The following is a 20,212-nucleotide window of genomic DNA, read 5'->3' as shown; positions in this document are numbered from 1 at the left end:
CATAGGCATGCACAAATCTAAGTTTTAGAACGTATTACTTTAATGTATAGGGAGTTTCTTGTTGATTTATGAAGAGATTTTTGCATATTTGAATAAAATTTGCATAGTGTATAATACTGACCCTAGATCGGGCACACTTACTCTGAGAAGCCTGGTAACTTCTGTGGCTATTAAATATTAAATCCTACTCATGTTATTAAAGCTAATCTGGGCATGTAGTTATCAAGTTATTCAGAGTACAGGTGCTGATCTAGGGTCAGTCTTGCTATCTAGCAAAGGATGAGGATAGAATATAGACAGGGGAAATGTGATCATAGATCTGCACCATAGTGCAAGAAGCTGGCCAGCTGGCCCAGATATCACACCATTTTGAAGGTCCTGTCAGTTAGAGATGTACACTCACCGGCCACTTTATTAGGTACACCCGAGTGTTACCGCAAATAGCCTGCTCCTTTGAACAGCGAATCATGTGGCTGCCTGCGACTCAATATATAGAGTATATAGAGTAGAGAGCTTAAGTTGTTGTTCGACCAAACATTAGAATGGGAAAGATGCGTAATCTAAGCTACTTTGACCGTGGTATGATTGTTGGTGCCACACATGGTGGTTCCTGCATCTCAAAAACAGCTGTCCTCCTAGGATTTTTACCTACTAGTGTCTAGAATTTACAGAGAATGGTGCGATAAATGAGTGGCAGTTCTGTGGTCAAAATCACCTTGTTAATGAGAGGGGTCAGAGGAGAATGTCATGTATTGTCATGTTGTGTCTTTCTGTCCTTTCCTTTCACCCTGTCTCCCTCTGCTGGTCGTATTAGGTTACCTTTTCTCCCCCGCTTTCCCCCAGCTGTTCCTTGTCTCCTCTGACTACCTCATCCACCCCTTTTCCCACCTGTTCCCTTTTTCCCTCTGATTAGGTCCCTATATCTCTCTCTGTTTCTGCTCCTGTCTTTGTCGGATTCTTGTTTGTTGTGTTTCATGCCTGAACCAGACTATCGTCATGTTTGCTGTAACCTTGTCCTGTCCTGTCGGAATCTGCCGGTCTATCTGAGCCTACCTATGTTTGGTTATTAAAGAAGCTCTGTTTAAGTTAATTCGCTTTTGGGTCCTCATTCACTCACCGTAACAGAGAATGTCCAGACTCATTCAAGCTAATAGAAAGGCCACAAATGCTCAAATAACAGCTGTTTAAAACAGTGGTGTGCCGAAGGGCATCTCTTAAAGTACAACACCGTGAATAATTCAGGCTGTTGTGGAGGCAAAAGGGGGTCCTACCCAGTACTCGATAGGTGTACCTAATAAAAAGTGTATATAATGATAAAAATCAAGTTGGCAAGCTATATATATTTTTTGTTTGTCATTATCTCACAGGTAATCAAGAAAGCTCACAAGAATTTGTGGAGTTCATTTTAACTTAGTTGAGAGAGTTGAGAGACGCGGGCGAGTTCGAGTTGCTGAACATTTCTGGGACTACACGGAGCCGTCATCTTATACCTGTCCCAAATTTCTGCCACAACCCCACCCAGAGTCTTCTCTGGGTTTTTTTGTATTTGTTTATGTCATTTTCTCAACAATTAGGAACTGAATGATTCAGTTGTTGCTCAATGTGGACCCCTGACACAATGCCTAAACTGTGGAGAACAACTTCCCTTTGCACAAATAAGACGACACAGTGAAGCCTGCTCAGGGTAATGCTCTGAATGTGAAATGAATCATGGGGATGTTGGGGAAATATGATATTCTCTATTCATGGAAGGTGCACTCATCATTACAAGTTATGGTATGGCCATGCTGCACATCAACAACAGAACTCTTGAGTAGTTTCATACTTTATTAGTTTAGATGTGGAATAGGCACAATTTAATTGAGCCGTTATGGGTGTTCTGTTTAGATAACTGTTAGTATCTGATATACCTATCTCCTTGGCTAAACTCTTCAAGTCAATCACAGGTTGAAAGGGAGGGAGCGAATGAAAGGGAGAATGAAGGTGCAGCTGTCCCTAGAGCCAGTGGGACAAATGCCTCCACCGGTCAGTATCCAGTCGTAGATTTGGAAATGGAGCAGTGTCTGGAGACAGGATCAGATGAGGGTTTGTATTCTGAAGGTTTACAGATCAGTTTTAAGGGATACGTCATTTAGCACAACTTAGGGCTGATTGTTAATGTTACGATTTTCAGGTGTAGTACTTTAATACGATACATTTTATTTGTATTCAATCGCCTTTCATTGCAAACACTTACATTCAATGCACTAACACTCACCTCGTGAAAATGGTGTGGACATAATGATGCATACTCATTATCTTATATTTTTAATATCAACAGGAAGTTCATCTGGCACTTCAGCAGCAAGTGGTCCAGTATACAATGTCAATGTTCAGAAGAACCTATTATTTACTATACAATATCAACTGTCTATGATGGTAAAAGTTTAAACAAACATTTATTTACTTCTCACACCTCATTGGACTGCTAATTCTTGCACGTTCAGTGAATCATTTTATTTGAATTGAATTTACTGTTAAAAAAAAACGTTTTTTTAAAACCTTTATTTAACTAGGCAAGTCAGTTAAGAACACATTCTTATTTACAATGACGGCCTAGGAACAGTGGGTTAACTGCCTTGTTCAGGGGCAGAACAACAGATTTTTACCTTGTCAGCCTGGGGATTCGATCTAGCACCCTTTCGGTGACTGGCCCAACGCTCTAACCACTAGGCTACCTGCCGCCCCCAAACCAACTGGATGTTTATTTGAACAGTTAAGACAATGTTTTGGGTATGCATCTATTTCTCTGAGAAATGCAGTTAACATTCTATATTGCTGTTAAGCTTGGGTTACAGAACTAAATCCGGTCAAGGCAGCTCAACTGTTCACATACTCGACACTTCAGTCCAACAAGGACAAAGACCACCTGACCTTCACCTTGAGCTTGAGGGATTCCTTAGTGGAAAGGAACAGGGCCATCATCCTTTTCTACAAAATGCCAAAGGTGGAGTGGGCTAATGCACTGCAATGCCGATTGAATGGTAAAAAAAATCTAAATTCTCTAAATGGACAGAACCTAGTATGATATTTTATTAAAACAATCTATGAGTAACGTTGACATGCAAAGTTCCACCAAAGTTTATTCTAAAATCATCTTAAATTAAAATAGCTTATTTTAGAATTTCAGTCAGAGGCACTTTGACTTCCATAATTCTACAACAGTGGTCTCAACAATGGCATCCATTGGCTAGGTTTGCTGAGCTTGTGTAACTCTACATTGACTGATTTCAAATATGTTTACAAGGTGACTCTGCCATTGGAGAGGGGGTCACCAGGGATGTCCTGTCCACTGTCATGGAAAATCTTCAAAATAGATTCCTACTTGATGAAAAGAAAGGCATTTTTAATATATTAATTTACAGACCTGTAGATTATGTGAAACAGTTTTTCACCGGGTCAGTCAAAAGGGCATCTGTTTATTCTCAGAGGTGGAGACCTTGCTCTTTGAGGGCAAGCAGGATCATCTTGTTCCTTCCACATCTCAGGCACTTTTGGGGAAGTAATTATTTTGTTGTAGTAGCTGGGGTCCTGATTGGACACTGTTTTTTAAATGGTGGCCCACACCTTGCAGGACTAGGCCCTGCTATCATACATGTACTGTTTGGCGGAGAACCAGAGACAGCACCGATAACCCTATCTGACTGCGTGGACCATGATGTCAGGGACGTCATCCAGTTGGTTCGGATAAACATTTTTATCTTTTGTATATTTATTTGGGTAAGAAAATGTACATTCAACTCTGATGAAATGAACTTTTTTGTGTGTTGACCTTGTGACAAACCTGGTTAGTATTTGAATCTATTTGCTCAACTACATTGTAAATAATTGTCTGTTTTCATTGTCCACTGTCTTTGTCATTGATCAGTTGGAAGGAGCCAAGGAACTTTCAATGGACAAGATATCGCGAGTTCTCTCTGTGACCCTGACCTGGGACCTGCCAGGCTTCATGTAAGAGTCCAAACATTTTAAATTAAGACAATTATAGTCTAGTGTGAAAGAGTCAGGGAGTGAAAAGGGAGAGGCTCATTTATATGTATTAGTTGGCTGGTTTTGGAGCACCTGATCCTGTTTGAGGCCCCTGGTCACATTCCATCCCCATGCTGTGATGTGATCTCATTCTGTGGCCTGGCTCAAATTGAAATCACAAACACTCTCAAATATCTCTTGCATGTGTGTAACCATATTGCGTAGTGTCTGTGTCATAGCAACCAGGCATGTGAAGTCGATCTTCGTACTCTGATACCGATCAACCAATGGGATTAAGGTCACAGTGACATAGTCTGAATGACAGCCTCGTCATTTGCATAGGAACTAAGAAATACAGAAATAAATCAAACTTGACAGAATATATGCAGCATAATAGTTTTGACAACATACTTAAGTTGATTCATTATATGGTCAGTACTACAGAATCATTGGAGATTGAGCTTCACAGTCCGTGACTTAAGTCACGAGTCTGAAATAAATAATTAACTAAAAAGTATTTCCATGTGCATACACGATTGATATTATTGATTGTCTTTTTAAATAATGTAAAAAGTAGATTTTTAAACGGCTAGCTGAAAAGCCTACACGCTCCCGGGAACCAACAAGCTAACATTGCGTTACAATACAAATGTTGCCCAGGGCAAATGGGGCGGCAGCGTAGCCTAGTGGTTAGAGCGTTGGACTAGTAACCGGAAGGTTGCGAGTTCAAACCCCCGAGCTGACAAGGTACAAATCTGTCGTTCTGCCCCTGAACAGGCAGTTAACCCACTGTTCCCAGGCCGTCATTGAAAATAAGAATTTGTTCTTAACTGACTTGCCTGGTTAAATAAAGGTAAAAAAAAAAAAAAAATAAAAAAAAAAAAAAATAAAAAATAAAGATCACTACCAGTATACAAGATAATAAAGCAATACACATAACAGATTAAAATAATATAATAGTCTACAATTATGCTGGCCGAAATAGAGAAAATACTAGATTATTGGTCATTTATTGTCCAACAATTTACCTGGCTTTCACTTTTTTTTTTAAAGCAGCTATGTATATTTGTACTAATAGCACAAACTATTAGAGCATCTAGTTAAGAGACTCAGAAGGGGCGTGAAATTGATGGAGTTCAATGCGCCATGAGTTTGTGCTATTAGTAGGCCTATATAAAAACGCTGTGCTAGTTTGAACATAGAGTACATCATTAATGAGAGACTGGGTTGCGTATCCCGTCGTCTTGTATCCTGTTCTCCTCCGGGAAGTAGTCGCAGAACTTTCTCTGCAGCTTGACAATATGCTGTTCAACGTTTTGTTTTCAGTGTGTCGCTTTGCACTTTGTTGATCAGATTCTTAATCTTGAAATCAGCATTGGGAAACATGTAAATTCTCCCGTTTGAAACATGATTTGCCCAAACGGTAAGCTTCATCTTGAATGCATCCACTTTGTCCCCCGTTCAAATTGATTGTGCTCCTCCATTGCATTGGCACATTGAGAGAATTCAGATTATCAAACAATATCTGCCAGGTAGGCAACTTGAACGAGCCATTCCTCACAATCGACATGTTCGACCAGAGGTGACTTGTTTTCCGAAAGAAACGCAGAAATCTCCGCTCGAAGCTCATAAAAGCGACCCAACACTTTACCCCTAGAAGGGCAGCGGACCTCTACATGATAAAGCACCTACTTACTGGTGCTCGCTCCCCATATCCCTACAGAAGGACTGGAAACACCTGCTTTTTGAGCTCAGGCACCATGTCCTACGCTGCCAACGCCTCCATGTGTTGGAAGCAGTGGTTCCACGTCGCACTCAGTGCTCTGTCCAGGATCCGCTTCTTTTTTGTATTTATTTAACCTTTATTTAACTAGGCAAGTCCGTTAAGAACACATTCTTATTTACATTGACGGCCTAGGAACTGTGGGTTAACTGCCTTGTTCAGGGACAGAACGAGAAATTTGGACCTTGTCAGCTCGGGGATTCGATCCTGGCCCAAAGCTCAAACCACTAGGCATTTCACCACAGCAGACGCATTGCACCTGTAAAGTCAGCAGCAATAAGCAGTGCAGCGTTATCCTTTCAAAATAAAAGTTTTGGTGTGGTGTTACCTTTAATATTTTTTCATTTAATTTTTTATTCTTGCTCAGTCCTGCGACCCTTTAAATTCCGATCACAGTTGATAATCACTGATCTAAAATGTAATTATATAAATCAAATCAAATTTTATTTGTCACATACACATGGTTAGCAGATGTTAATGCGAGTGTAGCGAAATGCTTGTGCTTCTAGTTCCGACAATGCAGTAATAACCCACAAGTAATCTAGCTAACAATTCCAAAGCTACTACCTTACTACCTTACAAGTGTAAGGGGATAAAGAATTTGTACATAAAGATATATGAATGAGTGATGGTACAGAGCGGCATAGGCAAGATACAGGCAAGATACAGTAGATGGTATTGAGTGCAGTATATACATATGAGATTCACTGGTATTATTCACTGGTATTAAGGGACCTGGGGGGAACCATGAAAAACAGCCCCAGACCATTATTCTTCCTAAACCAAACTTTACAGTTGGCACTAGCAGTTGGCACTAGCATTGGGACAGGTAGAGTTCTCCTGGCATCCACCGAAGCCAGCTTCGTCCATCGAACTGCCAGATAGTGAAGCGTAATTCATCACTCCAGAAGACATGTTTCAACTGCTCCAGAGTCCAACGGAGGCAAGCTTTACACCACTCCAGTCGACGCTTGGCATTGCGATCTTAGGCTTGTGTGCGGCTGCTCGGTCATGGAAACTCATTTCATGAAGCTCCCGACGAACAGTTCTTGTGCTGACATTTCTTCCAGAGGCAGTTTGGAACTCGGTAGTGAGTTTTACAGACAATTTTTACGTGATTCAGCCCTCGGCAGTCCTGTTCTGTGAGCTTGTGTGGCCTACCACTTCGCAGCTGAGCCGTTGTTGCTCCTATGCAGTATTACTTTAGTGCCTTGTTGCAAACACAATGCATGTTTTGGTATATTTTTATTTTGTACAGCCTTCCTTCTTTTTGCTATGTCAAGTAGGTTAGTATTGTGGAGTAACTACAATGTCGTTCGATCCATCCTTAGTTTTCTCCTATCACAGCTATTAAACTCTGTAAGTGCTTTAAAGTCACCATTGGCCTCACGGTGAAATCCCTGAGCGATTTCCTTCCTCTCTGGCAACTGAGTTAAGAAGGATGCCTGTATGTTTGTAGTGACTACACCAATACACCCGTATTGAAACACTATCCGAAGGGATATTCAATGTCTGTTTTTTTTACCCATCTACCAACAGGTGCCCTTCTTTGCGAGGTGATCTTTGTGGTTGAATCTGTGTTTGAAATGTACTGCTCGATGACGAAATCATTAAAAAATAATGTTAAACACTCTTATTGCACACAGAATGAGCCCATGCAACTTATTCTGTAACTTTTTATGAAATGTTTTACTCCTGAACTTATTTAGGCTTGCCATACCAAAGGGTTTGAATACTTATTGACTCAAGACATTTCAGCTTTTCATTAAAAAAGAAATTCAACCTCCCCCAAAAATCCACATTTTACATTATGGGTTATTGTGTGTAGGCCAGTGACCAAAAAAATCAAAATGTTATATTTTTTAAAATTCAGGTTGTAACACAACAAAAGGTGGGAAAAGTAACACAAGGGGTGTGAATACTTTATGAAGGCACTGTATATGGTGTCCGTAGATTTGTATTGAACTTTTCATTTAAGCAATAAGGCCCAAGGGTGTGTGGCTATGGCCAATATACAACGGTTAAGGGCTGTTCTTAGGCACTAAGCAAAACATAGGTGACTTATTGGTGTTATAAACTGGTTACTAATGTAATTAGAACAATAAAAATACATGTTCTGTCATACCTGTGGTATACGGTGTCATATACCATGGCTGTCAGCCAATCAGCATTTAGGGCTCGAACCACGCAGTTTATAATATATATTATAGACTGGCCTTCTCATTGATATAATCAAAATCAATCATGTGAAGCAAGTTCAGACAGGTAACCAGAGTGTTCGCATCAGCTGATATTGCACCAATTAGTTTCATCACTACCCTAATATGGCAGTCTATTTAGTTGGCCAGGTTCTGCACACACATTCTCTGATGGCTGCCATGCGCAAACTATGTGCCAGTTTCTTGGTGACATGCTGTTGCTGTAATATGCGTTACTCATCAGGATATATGATAAACAGAGTAGTAGCAGCGTGTATGATGATTGTATGTGAGTAAGTATAAATGTGTGTGCATGTTATGTGTGTGTGTGTGTGTGTTGGAGTGTCAGTGTGCGTGAGTGTGTGTAGAGTCCTGTGAGTGTTCATAGAGGCAGTCCCAAAATGTTATGCAAGGGTCAACTCAGATAGTCCGTGTAGCCATCTTGTTAGCTATTTAGCAGTCTTATGGCTTGGGGATAGAAGTTATTCAGGAGCCTGTTGGTGTCAGACTTCATGCATCGGTACCGCTTGCTGTGCAGAAGTAGAGAGAAGAGTATGGTTTGGGTGGCTAATTTTCCTGATATAGACGTCCTGGATGGCAGGGAGCTCATCCCCAGTGATGTACTAGGCTGTTCGCAGCACCCTCTGTAGCGCCATGCCATCTAGGGCGGTGCTGTTGGCATACCAAGCAGTGATGCAGCCAGTCAATATGCTCTCAGTGGTGCAGCTGTAGAACTTTTGTTGAGTGTTTGAGGGCCCATGCCAAACCTGTTCAAACTCCAGAGGGGGATGAGGCGCTGTCGGGCCTTCTTCACGACTGTGTGTGTGGACCATTATAAATCCTTAGTGACTTTGAAGTCCCCCTGCCCTCCGTTTCCTGTAGTCCACGATCAGCTCCTTGGTCTTACTGATGCTGAGGGAGAGGTTGTTGTCCTGGCACCACACTGCCAGGTCTCTGACCTCCTCCCTATAGGCTGTACCATCGTTGCCAGTGATAAGGCCTACAAACGTTGTATCGCCAGCAAACTTGATGATGGTGTTGGAATCATGCTGGGCCACACAGTCATGGGTGAAGAAAGAGTTCAGAAGGGGAATAAGCACACACTCCTGGGGGGCCCCTGTGTTGAGGGTCAGTTTGTCTGGTAGAGAGGCATTGTTGGGCAGATCATGGCTGGGTCTTCCTTTGTAAACCGTAATGGACTGTATTGTAGCCCCTGCCAAATGCGACTGGCATCAGAACATGTGTAATATGATTCCAACTTCTCCTTGTTGATGACTCGGTGGAGGTCATAGCGGGACTTCTTGTACTTGTTCATGTCCTCAGCCGTAGCCTCAGGATTGCCTGCAATAGCACAGTGTGCGGTAGCCCTCTCCTTTAGCTTAGCACCAACCTTGTTGTTAATCCAGGGCTTTTGATTGGGGAAGCAGCGAACCTTCACTGTGGGCCAAGTCACCGATGCCTTTTCTAATGAAGCCAGTGACCGAGGTGATTAGCTCGTCGATGTAATCAGCGGAGTCTCTGAACATATTCAACGTTATCACGTTTTGGTTGAAATGACATGGAAACGACATTGATTCAAACAGTTTTTGCCCAGTGGGCAGCCACCTGTTTGGCTCTGCTTTTGTTTCAGTCAGGGGAATTGCCATAGCTATATAGCACTCACTGCCTGTAGTGCTCCCTAGTGGTGCAGTGGTCTAAGGCACTGCATCTCAGTGCTAGAGGCCTCACTACAGACCCTGGGTCCTGGGCTGTATCACAACCGGCCATGATCGGGAGTCCAATAGGGCAGTGCACAATTGGCCCAGCGGGTCCAGGTTAGGGGAGGGTTTTGCCGGGGTAGGCCGTCATTGTAAAAATAAGAATTTGTTCTTAACTGAATTGCCTAGTTTAATAATACAAAATTAAGTGTATTATGATGGTAATGATTTAGCTTTGCTCTGGCCGTGAGCTAGCTACCCTGAAGCTGCAGAGCCTACTGCCAAGACATAATGTATTCTCATTTACGTTTTAAAATAGTTAAACAAATATGTGCCGTTTTCTGTCTGAATTGATATGATAGAAAAAGTACCACGGAGCAGGAGCTGAAATGTACCATTTCCCTCCCCTTTTGTTGCCAAGAGTTTGACGGAGATGAGTCATACATTTAATACAAAGTTAGGTATATTATGCAACTGTATAGGTTACATGGCTACAACCTCTCCTGTTTGTTTTTTCAGGGGGATTAGCGGCCTACAATATGGGACTGGATATTGCCCACTCATATGAGAACACCACTGGGGGGGGGACTACTCAACGGGTGTTCTTGCCAGAGCTCTCAATGGTTATTAAAGTCAACTCATTGGTTGCCAAGCGGTCTTTGATTCAGACCATTGTGAACAATGTATCCTAATTGTTCATTTTTTTTATTGAAGTTTTTAGTATACATTTTTACAAAAGTGAAACCAGACCAAAACAATTTAAAGAAACAACCCCCCCCATCCTGTTTGTTCCCATCAAACCATTTAATGTGAAAAATAATAAACAAACAACAATAACAACAAAAACAAGCAAACAAGACACACATTCAGTAGGTCCTTGTAGGGACAGGTTGACACGACAGGAGCGAAAATGTAAACAGGACACCATTTAATAATGGGGGGAAGTCACCTATAGTGAAAAGATTATTGCAGGGGATAAATCGTGTTTGTTTTTTTAAACCTGATTAGATACAAAAGAAAATAAATAAAATAAAACAATATATTAGCTAAAAAATAAATAGTAATAGCAACTTGAGTGATAGAGGAAACATTAGGGGGAGTTCTGCTCAGCTGTATCTGCAAGGACTTGAGGGGTCCAGTTTTCGATGAAGGATTTCATTTAATCTTTGGTGGATGCTGTAATTCCTTCCATTGTGATGTGGTCAGTGAGAAGATTGAGCCATTGACAAAGAGACAGCTGGTATCTCTTTTTCCAGTTGAGTAATCCTGTTTTCTTGGCGATATTTAAAGCGATTTAAAATGGACCGATGATGTTTGGGTGGTAGGTCTGAAGACCCAAAAGGATGGACAGTTTGTGTATGTGTAACGGCCGTTGTTGGTGGAAGAAGAGGAGGACCAATGCGCAGCGGGGTAAGTGTCCATATTGATAATTTATTATCATGCGAACACTAAACAAAATAACAAAGGAGAATGAACGAAACTAAACAGTTCTGTCTGGTGTAGACACAAAACAGAAAACAATCACCCACGAAACACAGGTGGGAAAAGGCTACCTAAGTATGATCCTCAATCAGAGACAACTAACGACACCTGCCTCTGATTGAGAACCATGCCAGGCCAAACACAACATAGAAAAAGGAACATAGACAACCCACCCAATTCACGCCCTGACCATACTAAAACAAAGACATAACAAAAGAACTAAAGGTCAGAACGTGACAGCATGGTTTCTTTCCAGAATTGTAGGGTGGGTTGACAGGGCCATGTGGTGTGAAAGTTGTTGTCTGGAGTGGTGTTCATTCATTTTGATGCATTAATCTGCCGTTTCTCAATCCTGGTCTTAGGGACCCAAAAGGGGTACACATTTTAGTTTTTGCCCTAGCACTAACATGCTTGATTCAACTCATTAAACCTTTAGTTGGGAAACACTAACATTCTAGTTCACATGACTTTCAAATCCAATGTAGAGGAAATGTGCACATTTTTTCCTCCGCTAATTATTTGTGCTCCTTGCAAGTGTCTTGCGCCATCACTGTGTATGCTTGAAATAACATGACTACAATCTTGTGTTCTTGACCACTTTTAAAATAAGTATGTAGGATATCTGGTGTCAACCCCAATCATGTAATGTATTCACACACACACACATTATAACATCTTACAAAACACATACTTCTCAGTTTGGTAACACATTTATTTGTCAAAAAGTAGAGTTGCTGATTTCTACCATACAAAAAAGCATTAGCAGTAAGAACACCCCATTTTATGGATCTGTGATTGCATCTCTTGAATTTAAATCTGTACACGTAATGTAGTTTAATCTGTGATTAATAAAGGGTGTTAAGATACAGGAGGTTCCCTGGTGGCGTTACTTTTTGGGGTTGTGATCCACCCCGTCCTCATCCACCCAGATCTCTCCGGTCTTGGCGAACTTGACCTCTTTATCGACAGTGAGGATGTAGGACTTGGGCTGACCCTGTGCATACTCTGCCAGGAGGTTGTTCAGCCCATTCAGTGGGGATTCCTTAGGGCAACTATGTGAATTGTCACTTTCTACTTGGAAGCCAGTGACATAGAGGTTATGTGGGAGAATGCTCTTCTTAACGGTGCCATCCAGGATGAGGATGGAGTCGCCCTTCTTGAGATGACTCCCCTCGATGAGGTCACTGAGAGCCATCTTCTCTGACTTGTAGTAGAGACGCACTTTGCCACCTGTTGCGTTGGCTATATTACAACCTAAGAGAACAAGAGAATGAAACAGAAAGAGAGAGATAGATAGAGAGGGATAGTCAAAGAGAGAGATAGTCAATACTGGACAGTGCTGAAAGAAATGTGGTTGTCAATATTAGGTGTTGCTAGGAACACTGCTGAGAGCAACAGAGTCACACACTTGTTCACTTTTTGGAAAATACTCAAATGTGAATGTTTAGAATTGTTCAGACGGATAATGACAATATTCCATACCAAGAAGGCCTCCAAGTCAGGTGACTTCTCAGGTGACCATGAAATGAAAATCAGGTGACCTGTCACCTGACCCTATAACTATGTCTGCCAAGCACACTAAACATTTCTTGTTTTGGCAGCCTTCGCCTGACTTCACTAGTATGCGTTCAAGGTAAACGTGAGTGTTATCTGCGCTACATTCATTGTTTAACCCCTAGTTCAACTTACCAACTTTTGATGTGTATGTTTGGACTCCTTCATTAGCATTGTTGTTCTGTTGATGTAAACTCTTATGCCTCTTTCTTTGTCTGTTCACAGAAACCATACTCAATCATACTCTTTCAAGTAGTCTTTATTCATGTGTTTGCCCTCTGTGCTGGGACACTTTTTGTGCTACAATAAATGGTTAAATGTTCTCTGGAGTCCTTGTCCTGTGGTGTATTAATTATGGAAACTGTTTAAGAACCAAAACGGGGCAAAATGAGACTTTTTATTGGACAAATTCAGGTAGGTCCCTCCCTGTTTTGTTCCGTTTGCTTCTGTTTTAATAAAAGTTTTGCAACAGAATCGGCGTAATGGATACTGGTCACTAACCGGAGCCCAATTGGCAGTTAACAAACAATCCACCCACTACTGCCTTTAGTCAAAAGTACACTATAAACTCACTTGCATAGTCTTACAAGCCATTAAAACAAGTTTTCTGCAATTCTACAGTTTGACATGACTTATTATGCCTCTTGAGGGGTGTATGGAGGGGTACTATGAAAATGCAGTGGAAGTGACATTTTTTAACTTCCTGCATTTCAACACATTTTGCCAATGGGAAGAGAAATGTGCAGTTTTATGCTTTTCTACACATTGTCATGAGTCTGAGAGAATTAAGCAGTTTTAAAGCTAATTTCCTGCATTTCTACACTTTGCCATGGGGCAGAGATTAGGTTTTATAGCTCTTGTCCTGCTATTCTTCACAGATTGCCATGATGAGAAATGTAGCCGATTTCAAGCTAATTTCCTGCTACTCTACAAATTTTGCCATGAGGCTGAGAGAAAATGATGCAGTTTTAAAGTAACTGTCCAGTGAAAATCTCACTTAAGTTCATATTCGTGGCGAAAGCATAAATTGGAGAAAAAAAACACGTAAACCTCACACTTGTATCTCAAACAGACCTGTTTCATAAATGCTTGCTATTTCGTCCGAGGATGTCGTCCTCCTGAAGCAGATGAGCTGGCCAATCAGCAGTCTACTCGCACAAATATTTAATGACCAGTATACGCCCACACCATTCCTACATGTTTAATTAAATAATTTAATATTTTTGGAAGGTAAACTATTTATCTTCTATTGTAATTCATTATAGGTAATATTTCATAGAAATCTGAAAACACTGGTCAAAAACGCAAAAATAACCGCGTTAAACTAACTGATCTATATGCACCATCATACCAGGTTATTTAATGCTTTAAGAATAAATGCACATGATATTTGGCTACGGAAGTGCCATCTCTACAGCTTCCGTCCAAAAACAAATCCCATGAAATGACGTCAGCAGATACTGGCTAGTTACAAGTGGCTGGCTTAGCTAATGAGCTAGCTACGTCGTTCACAGCACGCATGACCAGAGTGACACAATGAACCAAAGGCACACCCCATTTCTGTTTGAAAATTGAGAAAGGAGTTTGACCGTTAAAGCTGATTTCCTGCAATTCTACATATTTTGCCATTGCTTACGACATGTTAGTATGCTATATGGGGGGGGGGGCCCAACCCCAACAAGAATTTATTGGTGGGGAATAATCAACTTGTTCTGAATATTGAAGGGGACATGTCCCCCCCCCACTTAGAATCCCATGTGGGATGGGCCACAGGCTAAGTGTCATCAAATGTATTCATATACAGAGTCCCTGCTCCAGTTGGACTGGGTTACATACCTTGCGCATCGCTGTTGACGTTGATTGAACCACTAGCTCCCATTGCTGCCAGAGAGAGGGGGAAGAGAGGCGAGAAAGAGGATGACAGGTACGGAGAGAAAGTAAATCTCCAAATGTAAATTGCTGATTGATTTAAATTCTTGAATTTGAATAAATGGTCAACTATTATACACGGCACCACCATCAGGATGCTACACTACAGACAGTACCTATAACAAGTATTCACACCCCTTTTACTTTGTGTGTTAAACGACAACTAAAATGGATTTAATTTGAGATTTTGTCACTGATCTACACAAAATACTCCATAATGTCAGTGATTTAAAACAATTAATAAAAAAAAGGTGTTATTCAGATGTATTAAAATGTATTTAAAATCAAATAATAGGTTGCACTGACTCGCTCTGTGCAATAATTGTGCTTAACATGATTTTTTGGGGGACTAATCCATCTCTGCACTGTACCTCATACATGTTAAATCAAATTTTATTAGTCACATGTGCCAAATACAACAGGTGTGGACCTTACAGTGAAATGCTTACTTACAAGCCCCTGACCAAAAATGCGGTTTAAAATATACGAACAAGAAATAAAAGGAAGAAGCAATTAAAGAGCAGCAGTAAAATAACAATAGCGAGACGATATACAGGGGGTATCGGTACAGAGTCAATGGTGGGGGGTGGGTGAGCAATGCAAATAGTCTGGGTAGCCATTTGATTCGATGTTCATTAGACATACACCATATCTATAAGTTCCCTCAGTTGGCCCTGCTCAGATCATGCCACCATGCCTGTGTTTAAACAAGCAGCCCAATTGTGATCTTTTTTTCACTAATTGTTCTCTTGACCAATCAGATCAGTTCTGAAAAATATCTGATGTGGTTGGTCAAAATACCAATTAGTGGAAACAAATATCAGAATTGAGCTGCTTGCGTAAACGCAGCCTATGAAGCTTTTCTCGTCAACAGCCGGCTCTCTCTGTAGTAATTAAGCCTGGGGACGAGATTACCATGAGGCCAATATTGATTTTAAAACCTAAACCTAAGGCATGCATTTTAAATCATGTATTTACCTGTGTCTGGGTGTTCTTCCTTGGTGCAGTGGAGGGTTTGAAGGTTGTAGTAATCAGGTGTTCTAGTGCAGAGTGGAGAGATGGCTCTGCTTTTATAGGGTAGATCTTACAGAGGGAGGGAGGGAGGGTCGGTGGGGGGTTCTCAGCCAAATCTAGGTAAAAGTTTATGTGCCGGAGAACTGAAGAGTTCTGAAGGAACAAGAGCTGTATATTTAGATGTCAAACACTAAAACGTATTTTATCTCCAAGTACCATTCCTTGAACTACCCCTGACAAGTAAATCACAGACAATCAAGGGAGTTTGATCACCTAAAATAATAAAACGAGGATCAGACTAAGAATGAAAACATTTGCTGGGGTCAGCTCTGACCATGTAAGAGTCTCTGAGTTGCTATCTATGTGGAGTTGTTCTCTTGCTCATTAGAACTGATCTCAGATCAGCTGGTATCAGGGTCTTAGCCTGAAGGTATATGCGCTGTCTCAGGTCCAGTTTGCGCTGGAAGCCGTAGAGGCGGCAGTGGTAGGGCTGGCTGCCACTGCGCTGACGGCTGTGGGTGATGTGGTTGGAGCTCTTTGCCATACACCAGGCACACATCGGGCTTCTCACCTGGGATAGGAGGGCAGAGGGGACATACTGTATTAAAGGGGAAGTTTATTATTTTATTATGTAATGTTAGATTGTTCCTCACCCTGAAAGTAGTCTATGAGCCAGGAAAAACTAACACATGTTTAAGTTTCTTTAAACAGCCACTACAAACTTCAGCTAACTTCATCCAAATCAATGGGAGTGGCTGTTTTTTAAACATTTTCTATATATTCCCACATACTCCGGCACGTAGCCACTTCATTTTTAACAGGCATCACATGCCCCTACCACTCCCATTGTTTTTTTTGTTCTTTTATTTTAAATAGTTAATCATTTTCTAGCGTGACCGTGATAAAGTCAATATCCCTATGTCCATAGAATACATATTGACTCACCTGTTTGAATGAAGGTGTGTTTTTTTTCGTATCAGATTTCTGGCAATCTTTTGCCACAGTATTGACAGGGGTAGGGCCGCATGTCAGAGTGGATAGGGTGGAGGAGCGCTTGAACACTTTCCCACACACCTTACACAGCCAAACGTACGCTCCTGAAACACATGAGGACAAAGCATATAGGCCATATATTTTGTGGAACATTTTATTTATTGGGTTGTCACATTCATTTCAAATCACAGTTTCATATTAAGTTAAATTAATCCTTTTTTACAAATACACCAAAACAAACTAATATAGGTCATAAAGCGTAGACCCCTCAAACTCAACTCTGGACTTCAAAACCAGTTCCACACTATTTCTTCTTTGTTCCCCTCCAATCAGCGACTGATTTAGACCTGAGACACCAGGTGTGAGGGATTAATTATTAGGTAGAACAGAAAACCAGCATGCTTCAGACCTTGTAGGGTAAGAGTTCAATAACCTTGGTATAGGCCATCTAGTCATGTATAGGGTCTGCTTGTGGTGTGTTTTCCTGTATATAGTTTATAACTGGCATCAAAACCTTAATAAACAGTCCTGGTGATAATACACAATATCACATATTTCATTAACTGTATCTACTTTGAACCAAGGTTGGGGTCAAAACCATTTCGATGCCCGAATTAAAATGGAAATTACCCCAACCCTGCTTTAACATGTACAGTTATGAATAGAACTACTGTTCCCTGAAGGAGGGAATGAGGTCCGTGGAGGCTGCAGAGGGGGAACGGCTCGTAATAATGGCGGGAAGGGTGCAAATGGAATGGCATGAAATACCTGGAAACCATGTGTTTCATGTATTTGATACCATTCCACTGATTCCGCTCCCATCATTACCACGAGCCCGTTCTCCCTAATTAAGGTGCCACCAACCTCCTGTAAATGAGGTATACCATACCTCATTTATGGTATATCATTTTGACCAATCAAATTCACCTGAAGAAATCACGCCCAACCTGGCCAATGGGTCCGAACCCGCCCTCATAAGCCCACCTTCCTGGCTAAAATACCGGGGCTCGTATTCATTTCCTCAATTCAGTACCGCTCTTCAGCGAGCCCAAACCCCCCGACGGAGAGGGCCAAAATAATTTATACTTCGTTCCCTCCTTCATGGAACAGTAGTTATATTCATAACTGTACGTTCCCTTTCAGTCTGTCACTCGGTATAACATAATATGGGGACATACAATCACACCCCAAGCCGGCTCAGAGGGTACCAAACTAGGAGACCCCAACCTCCAAAAAAGGGGTTTCAAAAGCCACCTTTTCCCCTAATACATACCCGAGAAACCTGAACTGTCAGAGTCAGGGAACCAGAACCGGCTGTAACTTGGCTATGCGCACTGACACGCTGCCACTGCAGCCCAAGTCCATAGATCCCACGGTTCCAAGAATACTTACCATGCAAATGTCAGAACTCGTACAAGGAACTGCAAGTCCACAACAACAGAACACCTGTCATGACTTGATAAAGTGCACGTGTGCTGCGTAGCATCAACCAGAGTGGATGAACCACAGCAGCCCGAGGCTCAAACCCACAGAAAACCTTCAAACGCCTGCCACTTACATGTTTAAACCCTCTCGTAGAGGGTGCATGTGCCAACTGTATAGTCGATTACGTTCAAGGATAAATCCCTGGCTGGGGAAATTCAACCTTTCAGGGGCCAAACCCACAGATCCCATATCTGTGGCTGTGGATGCCAAACTCTTCCTTGCACCTGGGACAATAGCTCAGACGACATGGAACCTTCCACGGGTCTCCTCCTAACAGGCGGATGAGGAAACGCCTCAGCACTAGCAAACAGTCAGTAGCTCTGGGTAATTGATATGCAGCGCCCTTTGAGCTATTGACCAAATCCCTCTGTTCCGAGTAGCCAACACACAGTGCTCCCCATCCCAGTAAGGATGTGTCTGTCGTGATCACCCGGCCCATGAACACTACCCGGCCCATGAAAACCCTCTGCTACACTAGTCAAGGGTCCCTCCAAAGAGTCAACGCCCTTAGGCACGACAAGGATACTTTGAGCAACCGATGGCAATGGCGAGATGCATCCAGACGCGTAGCAATCACCCAGTGCTGAAACAGACGCATCAACATAAGTCCCAGAGGAACCACTATCAGATATCATCAGACCCAATAACCGCAGGCTTAAGCGAAAAGGCACAGGGTTCCCCAGCTGATACCGTGCCAGACAGACGGAATGCAACCCTCTTTTGGGAAAAAAACAATGGGTTCCGAACCGAATCTAGAACGAGACCCAGAAACTGAATAAGCGGAGTCAAACAACTTTTCTTGTGATTCCCTATGAACCCCAGAGAATGAATATGGGAAACCAGCATGGCAGTGTGGAGCTCCACCTGTTCCCTCGACTCCAGTACGACCAACCAATCTTCCAGATGGGCCAATACTCTGATCCCCTGGCACCACACTGGTGCCAAAGCCGCCTCCACCACCATAGAAAAGGTGAGGGGCGATAGGGAGAGCCCTAAAGGCAGGCGAAGAAACCTGTAGGCCACAGCCTCAAAATAAACTTTCTAAACTTTCTGTGGGAAGGAAATATAGATACAGTGCCTTGCGAAAGTATCCGGCCCCCTTGAACTTTGCGACCTTTTGCCACATTTCAGGCTTCAAACATAAAGATATAAAACTGTATTTTTGTGTGAAGAATCAACAACAAGTGGGACACAATCATGAAGTGGAACGACATTTATTGGATATTTCAAACTTTTTTAACAAATCAAAAACTGAAAAATTGGGCGTGCAAAATTATTCAGCCCCCTTAAGTTAATACTTTGTAGCGCCACCTTTTGCTGCGATTACAGCTGTAAGTCGCTTGGGGTATGTCTCTATCAGTTTTGCACATCGAGAGACTGACATTTTTTTCCCATTCCTCCTTGCAAAACAGCTCGAGCTCAGTGAGGTTGGATGGAGAGCATTTGTGAACAGCAGTTTTCAGTTCTTTCCACAGATTCTCGATTGGATTCAGGTCTGGACTTTGACTTGGCCATTCTAACACCTGGATATGTTTATTTTTGAACCATTCCATTGTAGATTTTGCTTTATGTTTTGGATCATTGTCTTGTTGGAAGACAAATCTCCGTCCCAGTCTCAGGTCTTGCAGACTCCATCAGGTTTTCTTCCAGAATGGTCCTGTATTTGGCTCCATCCATCTTCCCATCAATTTTAACCATCTTCCCTGTCCCTGCTGAAGAAAAGCAGGCCCAAACCATGATGCTGCCACCACCATGTTTGAAAGTGGGGATGGTGTGTTCAGGGTGATGGGCTGTGTTGCTTTTACGCCAAACATAACGTCTTGCATTGTTGCCAAAAAGTTCAATTTTGGTTTCATCTGACCAGAGCACCTTCTTCCACATGTTTGGTGTGTCTCCCAGGTGGCTTGTGGCAAACTTTAAACAACACTTTTTATGGATATCTTTAAGAAATGGATTTCTTCTTGCCACTCTTCCACAAAGGCCAGATTTGTGCAATATACGACTGATTGTTGTCCTATGGACAGAGTCTCCCACCTCAGCTGTAGATCTCTGCAGTTCATCCAGAGTGA

The sequence above is a fragment of the Oncorhynchus mykiss genome, chromosome 13 (assembly GCF_013265735.2).
Source record: "Oncorhynchus mykiss isolate Arlee chromosome 13, USDA_OmykA_1.1, whole genome shotgun sequence".
Taxonomy (NCBI): Eukaryota; Metazoa; Chordata; class Actinopteri; order Salmoniformes; family Salmonidae; genus Oncorhynchus; species Oncorhynchus mykiss.
This window is presented reverse-complemented; position numbering follows the sequence as displayed.